This window comes from Pleurodeles waltl, chromosome 5 (assembly GCF_031143425.1).
Source record: "Pleurodeles waltl isolate 20211129_DDA chromosome 5, aPleWal1.hap1.20221129, whole genome shotgun sequence".
In the NCBI taxonomy this organism is placed as follows: domain Eukaryota; kingdom Metazoa; phylum Chordata; class Amphibia; order Caudata; family Salamandridae; genus Pleurodeles; species Pleurodeles waltl.
In genome coordinates, this window is record NC_090444.1 from 21,851,205 (window position 1) to 21,865,224 (window position 14,020).

Consider the following 14,020-nt stretch of genomic DNA (forward strand, 5'->3'; position numbering starts at 1 on the left):
GTTCCAGGGACCACGCTCGTCATGCTGAGAGGGGACCCAGAGGACCGGTGATGCAGTCTTTTGTTGCCTGTGGTTGCAGGGGGAAGATTCCGTCTACCCACGGGAGATTTCTTCAGAGCTCCTGGTGCAGAAAGGAGGCAGGCTACCCCCAGAGCATGCACCACCTTGAGAAAGCCGGCAGGATGAAGCGATACAAGGTTGCTAGTAGTCGTCTTGCTACTTTGTTGCGGTTTTGCAGGCGTCCCGAGCAGTCAGCGGTCGATCCTTTGACAGAAGGTGAAGAGGGAGATGCAGAGGAACTCTGGTGAGCTCTTGCATTCGTTATCTGAAGAATTCCCCAAAGCAGAGACACTAAATAGCCAGAAAAGGAGGTTTGGCTACCTAGGAAGGAGGATTGGCTACTAAGAGAGGTAAGAGCCTATCAGATGGAGTCTCTGACGTCACCTGCTGGCACTGGCCAGTCAGAGCAGTCCAGTGTGCCAGCAACACCTCTGTTTCCAAGATGGCAGAGGTCTGGGGCACACTGGAGGAGCTCTGGGCACCTCCCCTGGGAGGTGCAGGTCAGGGGAGTGGTCACTCCCCTTTCCTTTGTCCAGTTTCACGCCAGAGCAGGGCTGGGGGATCCCTAAGCCGGTGTAGACTAGCTTATGCAGAGATGGGCAGCATCTGTGCCCATCAAAGCATTTCCAGAGGCTGGGGGAGGCTACTCCTCCCCAGCCATCACACCTATTTCCAAAGGGAGAGGGTGTTACACCCTCTCTCAGAGGAAATCCTTTGTTCTGCCTTCCTGGGCCAGGCCTGGCTGGACCCCAGGAGGGCAGAAACCTGTCTGAGGGGTTGGCAGCAGCAGCAGCTGCAGTGAAACCCCGGGAAAGGTAGTTTGGCAGTACCCGGGTCTGTGCTAGAGACTCGGGGGATCATGGAATTGTCTCCCCAATGCCAGAATGGCATTGGGGTGACAATTCCATGATCTTAGGCCATGTTCGGAGTTACCATTGTGACGCTATACATAGGTAGTGACCTATGTATAGTGCATGCGTGTAATGGTGTCCCCGCACTCACAAAGTCCGGGGAATTTGCCCTGAACAATGTGGGGGCACCTTGGCTAGTGCCAGGGTGCCCACACACTAAGTAACTTTGCACCCAACCTTCACCAGGTGAAGGTTAGACATATAGGTGACTTATAAGTTACTTAAATGCAGTGGAAAATGGCTGTGAAATAACGTGGACGTTATTTCACGCAGGCTGCAGTGGCAGGCCTGTGTAAGAATTGTCAGAGCTCCCTATGGGTGGCAAAATAAATGCTGCAGCCCATAGGGATCTCCTGGAACCCCAATACCCTGGGTACCTCAGGACCATATACTAGGGAATTATATGGGTGTTCCAGTAAGCCAATGTGAATTGGTAAAATTGGTCACTAGCCTGTTAGTGACAATTTGGAAAGAAATGAGAGAGCATAACCACTGAGGTTCTGGATAGCAGAGCCTCAGTGAGACAGTTAGTCATAACACAGGTAACCCATACAGGGCACACTCATGAGCACTGGGGCCCTGGCTGGCAGGGTCCCAGTGACACATAGACACATAGACTAAAACTTGTGTCATGTCTCATATATACAGTGAAATATGGGGGTAACATGCCAGGCAAGATGGTACTTTCCTATAATTCTCACCAAACTAAGCGAGAACGAAAGATGAAGCCATGAGCCTGAGATTGCTATGGGAAATATGAAGGCTTCAGACACCTGCTAAGGAGCTATGTGAACTTATGTGTAGTTGTGAGGGAAAGTGTCTTTTAGTTCCATTTGACTTAATTTAATCCCAAAGTGATTTTTATGTTGAATTTGGGGAGGTGGACCGAGTAGGGGAACTTGGAGGTAGGGTTTTGGCAGTTCAAAAGGTTAGCTTGAGCTTTAATGGGGGCAGGGAAAGTGGTGAATCCTTCCCCTTGGGACAAGAGGTAATGAATCCAAGGGAAGGAAGTTCATTTAGAGATGTACACACACTTGTGGCTATAATGGCCTCAGTGACCCTGCAAACTGGTCAAGAGTACACCAACTCACTTCTGAAGAAGAAAAAAGCAGAAATAGTGCTATTGCAAAAAACTACCCCAAAACGTAGAGAGTCAACAAGCTCAAATCACATTTTTAAACAAAGGCACATGTTTTAGCCCCTCCTAAGCATGTGCATCTCTTTTGATACAAAACTCTCTTGGAAACCCTAGAGATAAATGAGGGATGTTAGAAATGGGGTCTCTAGTTGACAGACGTATACACCCTTGTCCAAGCAGGGACCACAATCCTAGTCAGGATAAGTCACACACACTCCAGATTATGTTGTGCTCACCCTCTGGTAGCTTGGCACTGAGCAGTCAGACTTAACCTAGAAGGCAATGTGTAAAGTATTTGTACAATAAATCATTCAGTAGCACAGTGAAAACACCACAAAAATACACCACACACGTTTAGAAAAATAGATAATATTTTTCTGAATAAAATAAGGTCAAAATGATAACGATCCAATAAACCCAAGTTGAACTATCACTTTTAAAATGTTTAATAGACTCTTAATCCTTAAAAATAAACAGTTGTCTCTTTTTTACACACAATACCTGGTATGTGTCAACAATAATGATGCATGGAGACCGCAGAGCAGGAGATGCGAGGAAAAATAGGGTGTGTGTTGAATTTTCCAATGCAGCACACATGATGCGTCATTTCTTTCCACACTGCAAGAGGCTTGAGTCGTTTTTTGGCACGCAGTCTTGGTTCCTCACTGTGGTGAGTGGATTTTTTCACGCCCAGGGATAATGCTGGGAAAATCCTTGACGCGCTGGAAGAAGGCACGTTCGCTGCGTCGATCCGGTAGGTAATGCGTCTGATTATCTGTAGCAAGGCAGGTGCTGAATCAAATTTCCAGTTGAGAAGTCGGGGTTGAATCATTCCGGTCGGCTGTGCAGTGATTTCTCGGTCACAAGGTAGGCTTTTAGTCGATTTCGGCAGACGTTTTTCGATGCACAAGAAGCTCCTGAAGAGATAAAGGCCCTCATTATAACCCTGGTGGTCGGTGACTGCCAGGGCTATAGTGGCGTTTATATTGCCAACAGGATGGCGGTACAAGGCACCATATTTTGACCGCGGTGGTACCAGCGGTTGTAATCCGCCAGGGCAGCGGTGCCCTGAGGATTTCGACTCCCCTTACCGCCAGCCTGTCCATGGTGGTGAAAGGCTGGCGGTAAGGGGACTCGGGGTTCCCCTGGGGGCCCTTGCACTGCCCATGCATGTGGCATGGGCAGTGCAGGGGCTCCCAGGCATAGTCCCATTGCACATTTCACTACCCAAATTTCGGGCAGTGAAATGCACGACGGGTGCTACTGCACCCGCTGCACATCAGCAATGCCGCCGGATCTATTACGAGCCGGCAGCAATGTTGATGTGACCTTTCGGCTGGGTCAGCGGACGGTAACACTGTTACTGTCCACTGGCCCAGCGGAAAATTTGAGATAGGGAGCCAGGAATACCACCAGAAATGGTGGTATTCTGGCACCCACAGCCTCGGCGGTCTTCAGGGAAGACCGCCGAGGTTGTAATGAGGGCCAAAATCTTTTTGGCCCTGAGACATCAGAAACCAGGAGGCAAGCTCAATCCAAGCCTTGGAGAGAACTTTTGGGGAAGGCAGAGTCCTTCTCAGCACATTCAGAGGCCAGCAGGGCAACAGCAGGGCAGCAGACCGTCTCAACAAAGCAGTCCAGATTTGGGCATTCAGGCAGTTCCTCTTGACAGGGTGCAGGTGTAGGTCCAGAAGTGTCCGGTGTTGTGTGGGTCAGAGACCCAGTTTATGTACCCAAAAATGCTTTTGAAGTGGGGGAGACTTCAAAGAGTGGTTTTGAAGTGCACAAGTTCCCCTTTCAGTTCAGTCGTGTCTGTCAGGGTCCCAGTAGGGGGTTTGGTAGGCCCTCCACCCTTCCAGCCAAGGAAGATCCATTCAATATGCAGATGAATGCAGGTGTGACGGAGTGTCCTGTGTTTGTGGTTGTCTGGGTGAAATGCACAAGGTAGCTGTCAATGAGCACAGATGTTGATTGGAGACAGGCTGTAAGACACAGATGATTTTAAGTGCAGGGAAACACTCACTTTCTAAAAGTGGCATTTCTAAAATAGTCATATAAAATCCAACCTCACCAATAAGAAGGATTTTCTATTACCATTCTGGCCATACCAAATATGATCTGGTTACCCCTTTCAGATAAGAATCTACCACTCAAAAAGTATATGAGGACAGACCTAATGCTAGTCTATGAAAGTAGCAGGCCTCACATTAGTGGAAAATGAATGTAGTCGTTTTTCACTACCAGGACATATAAAACACATGTGTACATGTCCTGCCTTTTACCTACATAGCACCCTGTCCTATGTGTTACCTAGGGCATATCTTAGGGGTGTCTTATATGTAGGAAAAGGGGAGTTTAAGGCTTGCCAAGCACTTTTAAATGCCAAGTCGAATTGGCAGTGAAACTGCACACACAGGCCTTGCAGAGGCAGACCTGAGACATGGTTAAGAGGCTACTTGTGTGGGTGGCACAATCAGTGCTGCAGACCCACTAGTAGCATTTAATTTACAGGCCCTGGGCATATGTAGTTCACTTTACTAGGGACTTATAAGTAAATTAAATATGCTGACTGGTGACAAACCAATGTTACCATGTTTAAGGGAGAAAGCATATGCACTTTAGCACAGGTTAGCACTGGTTAAGTGTGAAGAGTCCTAAAACCAGCAAACAGTGTCAGAAAAGTGGAGGGAGGCAGGCAAAAAGTTGGGGGATGATCACCCTAAGGCTGTGAGGTCTAACAGGGGAAGGCATATACCCTACTATAGGGAAGGATACTCATGGGGATCCAAACACTAGGAGTGCGTGTACCCCCATCCAGGTGTCCAGATGCACTTACCTCTCAATCTGGATCTAGAGAAGTGATGCTAGCTTTCATGCTTCGCCAAACCCTCAGCTAACCTCACACTAATACTTTGTTGGTTCAAAGTGGACTGGGGGAAGAGGGAATGAGACAAGAGAGAGAAACAGAGGTGCATTGCCTGCACTGATGGGCTTAGACTTCAATGGTGGAGTGTTGATATCTAAAAGCAGTAGACAAATATCTTAGGGTAACCATAGAGCAGTCATTGAAGTTTTAACTTCAGATATTGTATATGAAATACCCGCAGTGCTGACATGCTGTATTGCCGCTCTCCATTGCAATCTAAAATCTGATATTTCTTATGCGCTTAAAGACTATTAATGTTGATGCAGTAACTGTGAGACACAATCTGGGTTCAATTTTAGGAATGACTTTCTGTGATTTGATAATGTTCAATGTAATAAGTTGATAACTATAAATTGAAAGGCATTTATAAGAACTGTATGGTTTGTCTATACTCCTGGTGATCATATATTTACTATTGTTGGTATCAGCATGCCAAACAACAAAAATTCTGTGCCAACATGATTCCACCAGAGTTTGCAACTATTTGGGAAACGTTTGTAGAATAAACAAGTGCACACATCTTGTAATCTTATTGGGTGTCCACTTATGAAAGAAGCAAGAGTGAAGAGTCTGTGATTTCCTTGGATGACTCCTTGTGAAAACAAACAAGTGATATCAAGTTCTTAATGCTAATGGATGACTCCTTGTTAAAAGAAACACGTGTGAATCTATATTCTTGCAAGTGTAATGTGAGATATTTCCAAGGTTTCAAGATGTCTTATCTCAACTTCACAAGCGAAATAGGATTGCAAAAGCAAGTCCTGACTCCAACAAATCTGGACTCCAGCCACTATAAGTCATAATTGCCAAGCAGCGATGCTATGGAACACAAGCAAGCAAAACCCTAGGCATACAAGATGGTTGCCACCACTGGCAGGTTATACGACAGTCCTGTGGGACCATGGGGTATGCAGTTCTTCTTGCCTTTGCTCAAGTATTTCACAGAACGCATCATTTGGGGACATCATTTGGGGACTCTGAGGGGAGTCTCAGAGTTGCATATCACATGGGACTGGGGCTTAATCGAAGTCCTGGCACCAGGCCCAAGACCAATGCATACATTGTCTTTTTACATCAGGCGTTGGGTTTTGCAGAGAGAGTTGTCATCTTGGCTCCAGGTGGCATGTGAAGACGTGGATAGGCCACGACTGTCCAGGTGAGGGAGGCTCATTTTGCAGCTGAAGGATAAAGACTAGGGGTCTGATTTAGATAATGGCGGATTAGTTACACCATCACATTGGTGATAGATATCCATTCTATCCTGTGGGATTTATATTTCGGCGGACGGGATATGCATCATCATTGTGACGGGATGCCTCATCCACCAAGGTCTAAATCAGACCCTACACCTTTTATTGACTCTTGCTCCAGACGAGATCAGATTTACCTTTTGGAAGAGTTAGCGAACTGAGGTGAATCACACACTTGAGGAATACTTACACACAAATGTTCTTCTGGATGCTCTAAGGTCTTCCCGTGGGATGCTAATACATCAATAGCCAGGAATTAACTATCAGCTTTGGCAGAAGCAGCAAAGCATAGGAGGGATTTAATTCAGTATTATCTAGACTAGAACTTAAACCGGTGAACGACACCCACAAAGAGTTGGAGTCCAGGAAGCATCTCAGTTTTCAGATAAAAAAAATGTGTGGTCAATTAAATAAATTCTTAGTAAACAGAGTTGGAAAAGGCATTATTGAAGAACAAATATAAAGTATATGAAACAGGAAACACAGTGCACACATTACCGGCCAATGCCCTGTGGGGTAAAGAAAACCACTCCTACATCATGAGTATTAGTAATGGTTCTAGTGCATTGACATTTGGTGACAGCGACAAATCAGCAATCTTTAAGAACATCTGTACAACTTTCTACCCAAGATGGGCAGAAACTCTCAACATCCAAAGGTCCTTCCTTGAGGGACTGAAGGTCCCAGAGATGGGAGCAGATACAGAATCTATAAAGTGATTGAATCTAAGGAGCTCATTTAGAGTTTCGCAGGTGCATTGCGTTGATGCGGCATCCATCCGCTCTATGCTGCAGGAGGCGCTCTATGTAGTATGCAAAGCTAGGCACGCTGTGCAGAGGGTCTAGGCAACATTACGTTCGTTTACGGATGTAAAAACTAGACCACCTAATGCTCTACATTTTTATGGTAGCTTGCTCAAGCAGTTAGGCTAATCTTGGAGAAGTGCAAAGCATTTGTTGTACTCACAGTATCAAGAAATGAGGCTACACACTCAAAAGTATAACTCGAGACCAACTTAAAAAAAATACTTCAGATTTTTATAACATTTTTAAGACCAAGATCATCAAAATTGGGTCACCACTTTTTAAGTTATGAATTTTCAAGATTTCAGCAAAAGTAGTCTTTTTGTGCATAAATACTTTATTCAGTGGGAGTTTAGGGGAGTACCTAGTAGTGACCCATGGGTCATCTAACTTTAGGGTGGCTACACCCCCCCCTAAGTGACCACTTCCTGTGGGCAGAGCTCTGTTTAATTACTATGCCCCAGGTTTGGCAGGGACACAGTAGGGGAATGTTGCTTGTGCATGTATTCCCTCACATGCTGTGTAGTGCCCCCTGCCCTAGGGCTGGACGGCCTGCTAGAGGGGTGACTTACCTATATTGCATGCAGTGTGTAGTGGACAGGGCACACAGGCTGTGTGCCATGCAGAGTTTGCCTTTAAGGATTGCATGAGAACACTCATCCTGCACTGGCAGTGCTTGGTGCTTCTGGATACATGGCCCTAGAGGGTGGCACAATCTGTGCTGCTGCCCTCAGGGGCCTACCCTTAGTACCCCATGCCCTGGGTACCCAAGTACCATTTACAGGGACTTGTAGAGGCAGCTAAAGGTGTTGCCAATTGTGCCAGTACATCATAACAGTTTTTGGGAAAGAGATCCGGCCCAGGGAACCTGGTTAGCAGGGGCCCTGGGAGCTAACAACTTTGACACTACATGAAATACCAGGCAAAAAGTGGGGACCAACCATGCCAAAAGTGGCCTCCTCTCACACACCTAGGGTCATAGAAGAAGTAGGTCTAGACGACAGAGCCTCCGCCTCCTTCACCAACAGAAACCTTTTAGCTACAGAACATCCACCAGGGGCTGTCAGGCAATGTAAGTCAGGAGGTCTGCTCTGTTTGAGGCTGTTCTTGCAATTTCCCTGTTTGAGACCACTAGGGAAAGCCTGCCGGTTCTGAACAAGAAGCACAACAAAGGGCCCATGTGTAGGAGCACAATCCTCATCATAAGAAGGCTGATATTTTGTCTTGCAAAAATAAACCCAAGCTTTGGGGTTTGTTTCAACAGTACAAAAAGAAGAGGCCCGCTTTGCTGGCATTTCAGTTTTTCAGAAAGACATCTGCAGCAAAGCAGCAATCACTATTGATACAAGATCCCCACCATGTTGGCGGGGATCACTAAGGATGGCAGGAGGTCTGGTATGGAGTAGGCAGAGGTGATGGAGTCCACCACCCTACACCTGAGCGTACCATCTGCCATACTCTAAAAGACCCTTCCGTATTTTTTTATCTGAAAGACCCGACACCTTTACCCAAGAGTTTAGCCACATCTTCTCCGCTAGCCGGCTCCCTAACTTGTCAAAGGGTGTTTCACAATATCTGGATTGGTACTAGCACTTCTTTCATGTTGGAAGCTGGTGTGGTGGCACTCACCAATGCACTGAAGAACACAGAGTCCACAGTTCGAATATGCCCACGGCTCGACTCAACTTGGAGAACAAACTATTTGTGAAGACCTTTGCACATAGGTTGGTGAGGGCTCCAGACCTTAGCTTAGACAATATCAGGTGTATCACCCAGGTGAGAAGGTGAAAAGAACGCAAACAAATTGGCCCTATTGTTGAAAGGCTTCTGTCCATTTATACCAGAGTGAATTGGTCTTTATTGGTAGAGTCAATGTGAATATTTTCAAGAGGTGACATTTTTGGTAAGGTGCTTAGAACTTCTTTTTGCAGGCAGAGTGACCATCACCTGGTTTAGTCAGCGCAGAGGCAACGAGGCTGGGCTTCCCACGTCCCACCTTTTGTTCATGATGACAACCAAACTGCTAGAAATGGCCACATGGACTTCTAAAATGATAACAGGTGAAGTTTGAAGAGAGATGCTATGCTGACCTTGGCAGACTAGAAGACTAGGTTCATCGTCTTCTGATTACACTACGAAACTAATGGGCCGACCCAGGGAATAGGAAACATGTGCATTGCTGTCTGCTAATGTAGGCTATACTGAAAAAAGAAACATCAATGCTATTACACATTTGAAGGTGACAGAGGACTTGAGTTGCATCTATAACAAGCATTGTCAAAGCCAAAAGGTTTCACCTTTGGGACCTTTTGGCTTTGCCAGTGCTTGTTCACGATACTCCATAGTGAAGGACATAGATCATTAGGGATGGGCAGAAAAGAACACAGGGTGTGTGTGGAAAACAGGAAAGAGACTGTATCAGAGGGACTAGGAAAGAAACACACAAGGAAGAGAACAACATAGAGGGCAAGAAGGAGAAGCACACTGGTGGGGTATAAGAATATGGTAGGTGGGTATTTGAGGGGGACAGAGTGGAGAGAATGAGACCTTGAAAAATACATGCACTTTCATGAAGTGCTTAAGCAAAAAGTCATTCCACAAATCGTGAGCAGTAGAAGTATAGAAGCCAGCTAATCAAAGAGATCGTAAAGAGTCTACACAAGCTGGGACAAGGAAAGCCATCAAATGTGAAGCAAGGAAATGAGGGGGACAAGAAAGTGAATCAACATTAGGCAATGGGCAAAAAACACAATACTCTAATGATAGTCTATGGGAGCAGTAAACCAGCAACTAAGCAAGACTTAAGGCCGACCATGAAGGATGGACTAATATAGGATACAATCAGTGGATTGGTCTGAGTGAATAGTCTGGAAGTTAAGAAGTTTGAAAAGAAGTTTCCAACTTCTATTTGGTTCCCCAACAACCACAGAGGTACACTTCTAAGACCCCCAGAACCTCCATGTAAGGCACTCACAGATACACTCTCAGGGTGACAGGAAGAGGCCAATAGCAAAGCCCAGTCCACGTCCAGTTGCCAATGGTCAGCTGGGCATCTTAGGCAAAGGGCCTCTTGAAGCTTGTTGTGTTCCTCTGGCGACACCAGAGGTCAGTTAACTGACCCTTGGAGTCCACTTCTTTATACTGGATGCAAGGGGGAGGAGATCCAGTTCTTCAGGGTACAGCTCAGGTCACACACAGCAGGACAAATCCTCTTCCACAGGTCCAGAAAGTGTTCTGTGGAGGGTTCATGGGGATGTCACCTTTATGCCTGCCACCAGCCCGTGGGTGGGGTTGCTCACGGGCATCCCTGCCTAATGGGGTGAAAGTCTACGCAGTTTTCATTAGTTTCTATGGTGTAGGGAAGTGAACACTGATAATCGCTAGTGTTCTCCCACATCTAACACCAAAATCCAATTTGAAGCAGGACCTGTGCCCACAACAAACCAGGAGAAAGATGTCTGGTAGGAGAAAAGCAGGGTCAGGCAGCACACAGCCATGTCCTACACAAGAATTGTTCTGGTATCCTCTTTGTTGACTTTCACGCACACCATAGTTTTGCATCTGCTTCAGACAGACCTGTCAAGCAGGATTTGACAGTGTTGTGTCAACAGGAGGCCCAAAGCGCCCACCCTGAATATTTTGACAAGCTCATAGAACTCAGCCCACCCATTCAGCTCAACCTGACCTAAATAGATCCTGGGAGGAATTTCAAAACTCATTCAGACCATGCACGGGATGGGAGTTGACAGACGCTAATGCAAATTAGCCCCCAGAAGATCCCTGCAGTGTAAAGGTAACTTCCTATGTTACTTTTACATAATATACATAAAAAAAACAACGTCATCATTGAAATCTACTTTTAATAGCTAGTAGATAGCTGTTTTTCTAGGGGCTATAGCCTGGAATACGCTCCTGTTAGAATTATTGGTCGTCTTTTCTCAATCAGCTTTTAAAAAACAGCTGAAAATGTGACTCTTTAATCAGATTAAATTATCTGTGTTCTTCTGACCTGTTGGCTTGCGCGCCAGGACACTCTGCAGAGAAGCTGTGTGCGTTCTAGGTCTATATTCATTCATATAGTGGGTTAATTATTTTTCTAGCTGATTCTATTCCTGTGATTCAGCATTATTATTTTAATCCGTATTCTAGTTTTCTACATAGGACAGCTAGGCCTGCCACAGTGAAAATAGTTTTTTGGGGCCATGTCACGGTAGTATTACTTTTCTACATATCACCCTTCCTTGTGTGCTACAAGGCCTACAAAGAGATCACATACTAATATTTCAAAGAGGGCTTTACCTATCAAAAAGGGGTTCTTTTGACAACTCATAGTGTAGGTTTTACACTGCAGCAGTCAAATTACACAGGTATGGCCTGTAGCCATGTTTGCACTGCCACTGTAATGGATGGCAATTGTAGGAAGTTGGCTCTGTATGTGCTATTTTAAAGTAAGGAATAGCATGCACAGAGTCCAAGGGTTCCCCTTAGAGGTAAGATAGTGGCAAAAAGAGATAATACTAATGCTCTATTTTGTGGTAGTGTGGTCGAGCAGTAGGCTTATCAAAGGAGTAGTGTTAAGCATTTGTTGTACATACACACAGGCAATAAATGAGGAACACACACTCAGAGACAAATCCAGCCAATAGGTTTTGTTATAGAAAAATAACTTTTCTTAGTTTATTTTAAGAACCACAGGTTCAAATTCTACATGTAATATCTCATTTGAAAGGTATTGCAGGTAAGTACTTTAGGAACTTTGAATAATCACAATAGCATATATACTTTTCACATAAAACACAAATAGCTGTTTTAGAAGTGTACACAGTGCAATTTTCACAGTTCCTGGGGGAGGTAAAGTATTGTTAGTTTTTGCAGGTAAGTAACCCACCTACAGGGTTCAGTTCTGGGTTCAAGGTAGCCCACCGTTGGAGGTTCAGAGCAACCCCAAAGTCACCACACCAGCAGCTCAGGGCCGGTCAGGTGCAGAGGTCAAAGAGGTGCCCAAAACACATAGGCTTCAATGGAGAGAAGGGGGTGCCCCGGTTCCAGTCTGCCAGCAAGTAAGTACCCGCGTCTTTGGAGGGCAGACCAGGGGGGTTTTGTAGGGCACCGGGGGGGACACAAGTCCACACAGAAAGTACACCCTCAGCAGTGCGGGGGCGGCCAGGTGCAGTGTGTAAACTGGCGTCGGGTTTCCAATGGGAGTCAATGGGAGACCAAGGGGTCTCTTTAGCGGTGCAGGCAGGCAAGGGGGGGGCTCCTCGGGGTAGCCACCACCTAGGCAAGGGAGAGGGCCTCCTGGGGGTCACTCCTGCACTGAAGTTCCGTTCCTTCAGGTGCTGGGGGCTGCGGGTGCAGGGTCTTTTCCAGCCGTCGGGATTTTAGAGTCAGGCATTCGTGGTCAGGGGGAGCCTCGGGATTCCCTCTGCAGGCGTCGCTGTGGGGGTTCAGGGGGGACAACTTTGGTTACTCACGGACTCGGAGTCGCCGGAGGGTCCTCCCTGAGGTGTTGGTTCTCCGCCAGTCGAGTCGGGGTCGCCGGGTGCAGTGTTGCAAGTCTCACGCTTCTTGCGGGGATTGCAGGGGTCTTTAAATCTGCTCCTCTGTAACAAAGTTGCAGTCTTTTTGGAACAGAGCCGCTGTCCTCGGGAGTTTCTTGTCTTTCTTGAAGCAGGGCAGTCCTCTGAGGATTCAGAGGTCGCTGGTCCTGGGGAAAGCGTCGCTGGAGCAGGTTTCTTTAGAAGGCAGGAGACAGGCCGGTAGGACTGGGGCCAAAGCAGTTGGTGTCTTCTTTTCTTCTTCTGCAGGGGTCTTTCAGCTCAGCAGTCCTCTTCTTCTTGTAGTTGCAGGAATCTAAATTCTTAGGTTCAGGGAAGCCCTTAAATACTAAATTTAAGGGCGTGTTTAGGTCTGGGGGGTTAGTAGCCAATGGCTACTAGCCCTGAGGGTGGGTACACCCTCTTTGTGCCTCCTCCCTGAGGGGAGGGGGGCACATCCCTAATCCTATTGGGGGAATCCTCCTTCTACAAGATGGAGGATTTCTAAAAGTCAGAGTCACTTCAGCTCAGGACACCTTAGGGGCTGTCCTGACTGGCCAGTGACTCCTCCTTGTTTTTCTCATTCTCTCTCCTGGACTTGCCGCCAAAAGTGGGGGCTGTGTCCAGGGGGCGGGCATCTCCACTAGCTGGAGTGCCCTGGGGCATTGTGACACGAAGCTTGAGCCTTTGAGGCTCCATGCTAGGTGTTACAGTTCCTGCAGGGGGAGGTGTGAAGCATCATCACCCAGAGCAGGCTTTTGTTTCTGTCCTCAGAGAGCACAAAGGCTCTCACCGCATGGGGTCAGAAACTCGTCTCTCAGAAGCAGGCTGGCAGAGACCAGTCAGTCCTGCACTCAACAATTGGGTAAAATACAGGGGGCATCTCTAAGATGCCCTCTGTGTGCATTTTTTAATAAATCCAACACTGCCATCAGTGTGGGTTTATTATTCTGAGAAGTTTGATACTAAACTTCCCAGTATTCAGTGTAGCCATTATGGAGCTGTGGAGTTCGTTTTTGACAGACTCTCAGCCCATATACTCTTATGGCTATCCTGCACTTACAATGTCTAAGGTTTTGCTTAGACACTGTAGGGGCATAGTGCTCATGCACCTATGCCCTCACCTGTGGTATAGTGCACCCTGCCTTAGGGCTGTAAGGCCTGCTAGAGGGGTGACTTACCTATGCCATAGGCAGTGTGAGGTTGGCATGGCACCCTGAGGGGAGTGCCATGTCGACTTAGTCATTTTCTCCTCACCAGCACACACAAGCTGGTAAGCAGTGTGTATGTACTGAGTGAGGGGTCCCTAGGGTGGCATAAGACATGCTGCAGCCCTTAGAGACCTTCCCTGGCATCAGGGCCCTTGGTACCAGGGGTACCAGTTACAAGGGACTT

At 46.8% G+C, this 14,020-nt stretch overlaps 1 protein-coding gene across 3 annotated transcripts in view; it reads left to right on the forward strand.

The window, feature by feature from the left end:
• Positions 1-2,721: 2,721 nt before the first annotated feature.
• B4GALNT2 (beta-1,4-N-acetyl-galactosaminyltransferase 2 (SID blood group)) overlaps positions 2,722-14,020 on the forward strand; it is a 302,788-nt gene continuing 291,489 nt past the window's right edge. The window contains exon 1 of one of the 3 annotated variants that reach the window (XM_069233513.1): positions 2,722-2,779. The gene's annotated coding sequence lies outside the window, so the exon portion shown is untranslated. The other 2 variants (XM_069233511.1, XM_069233512.1) reach the window with 2 other exon arrangements.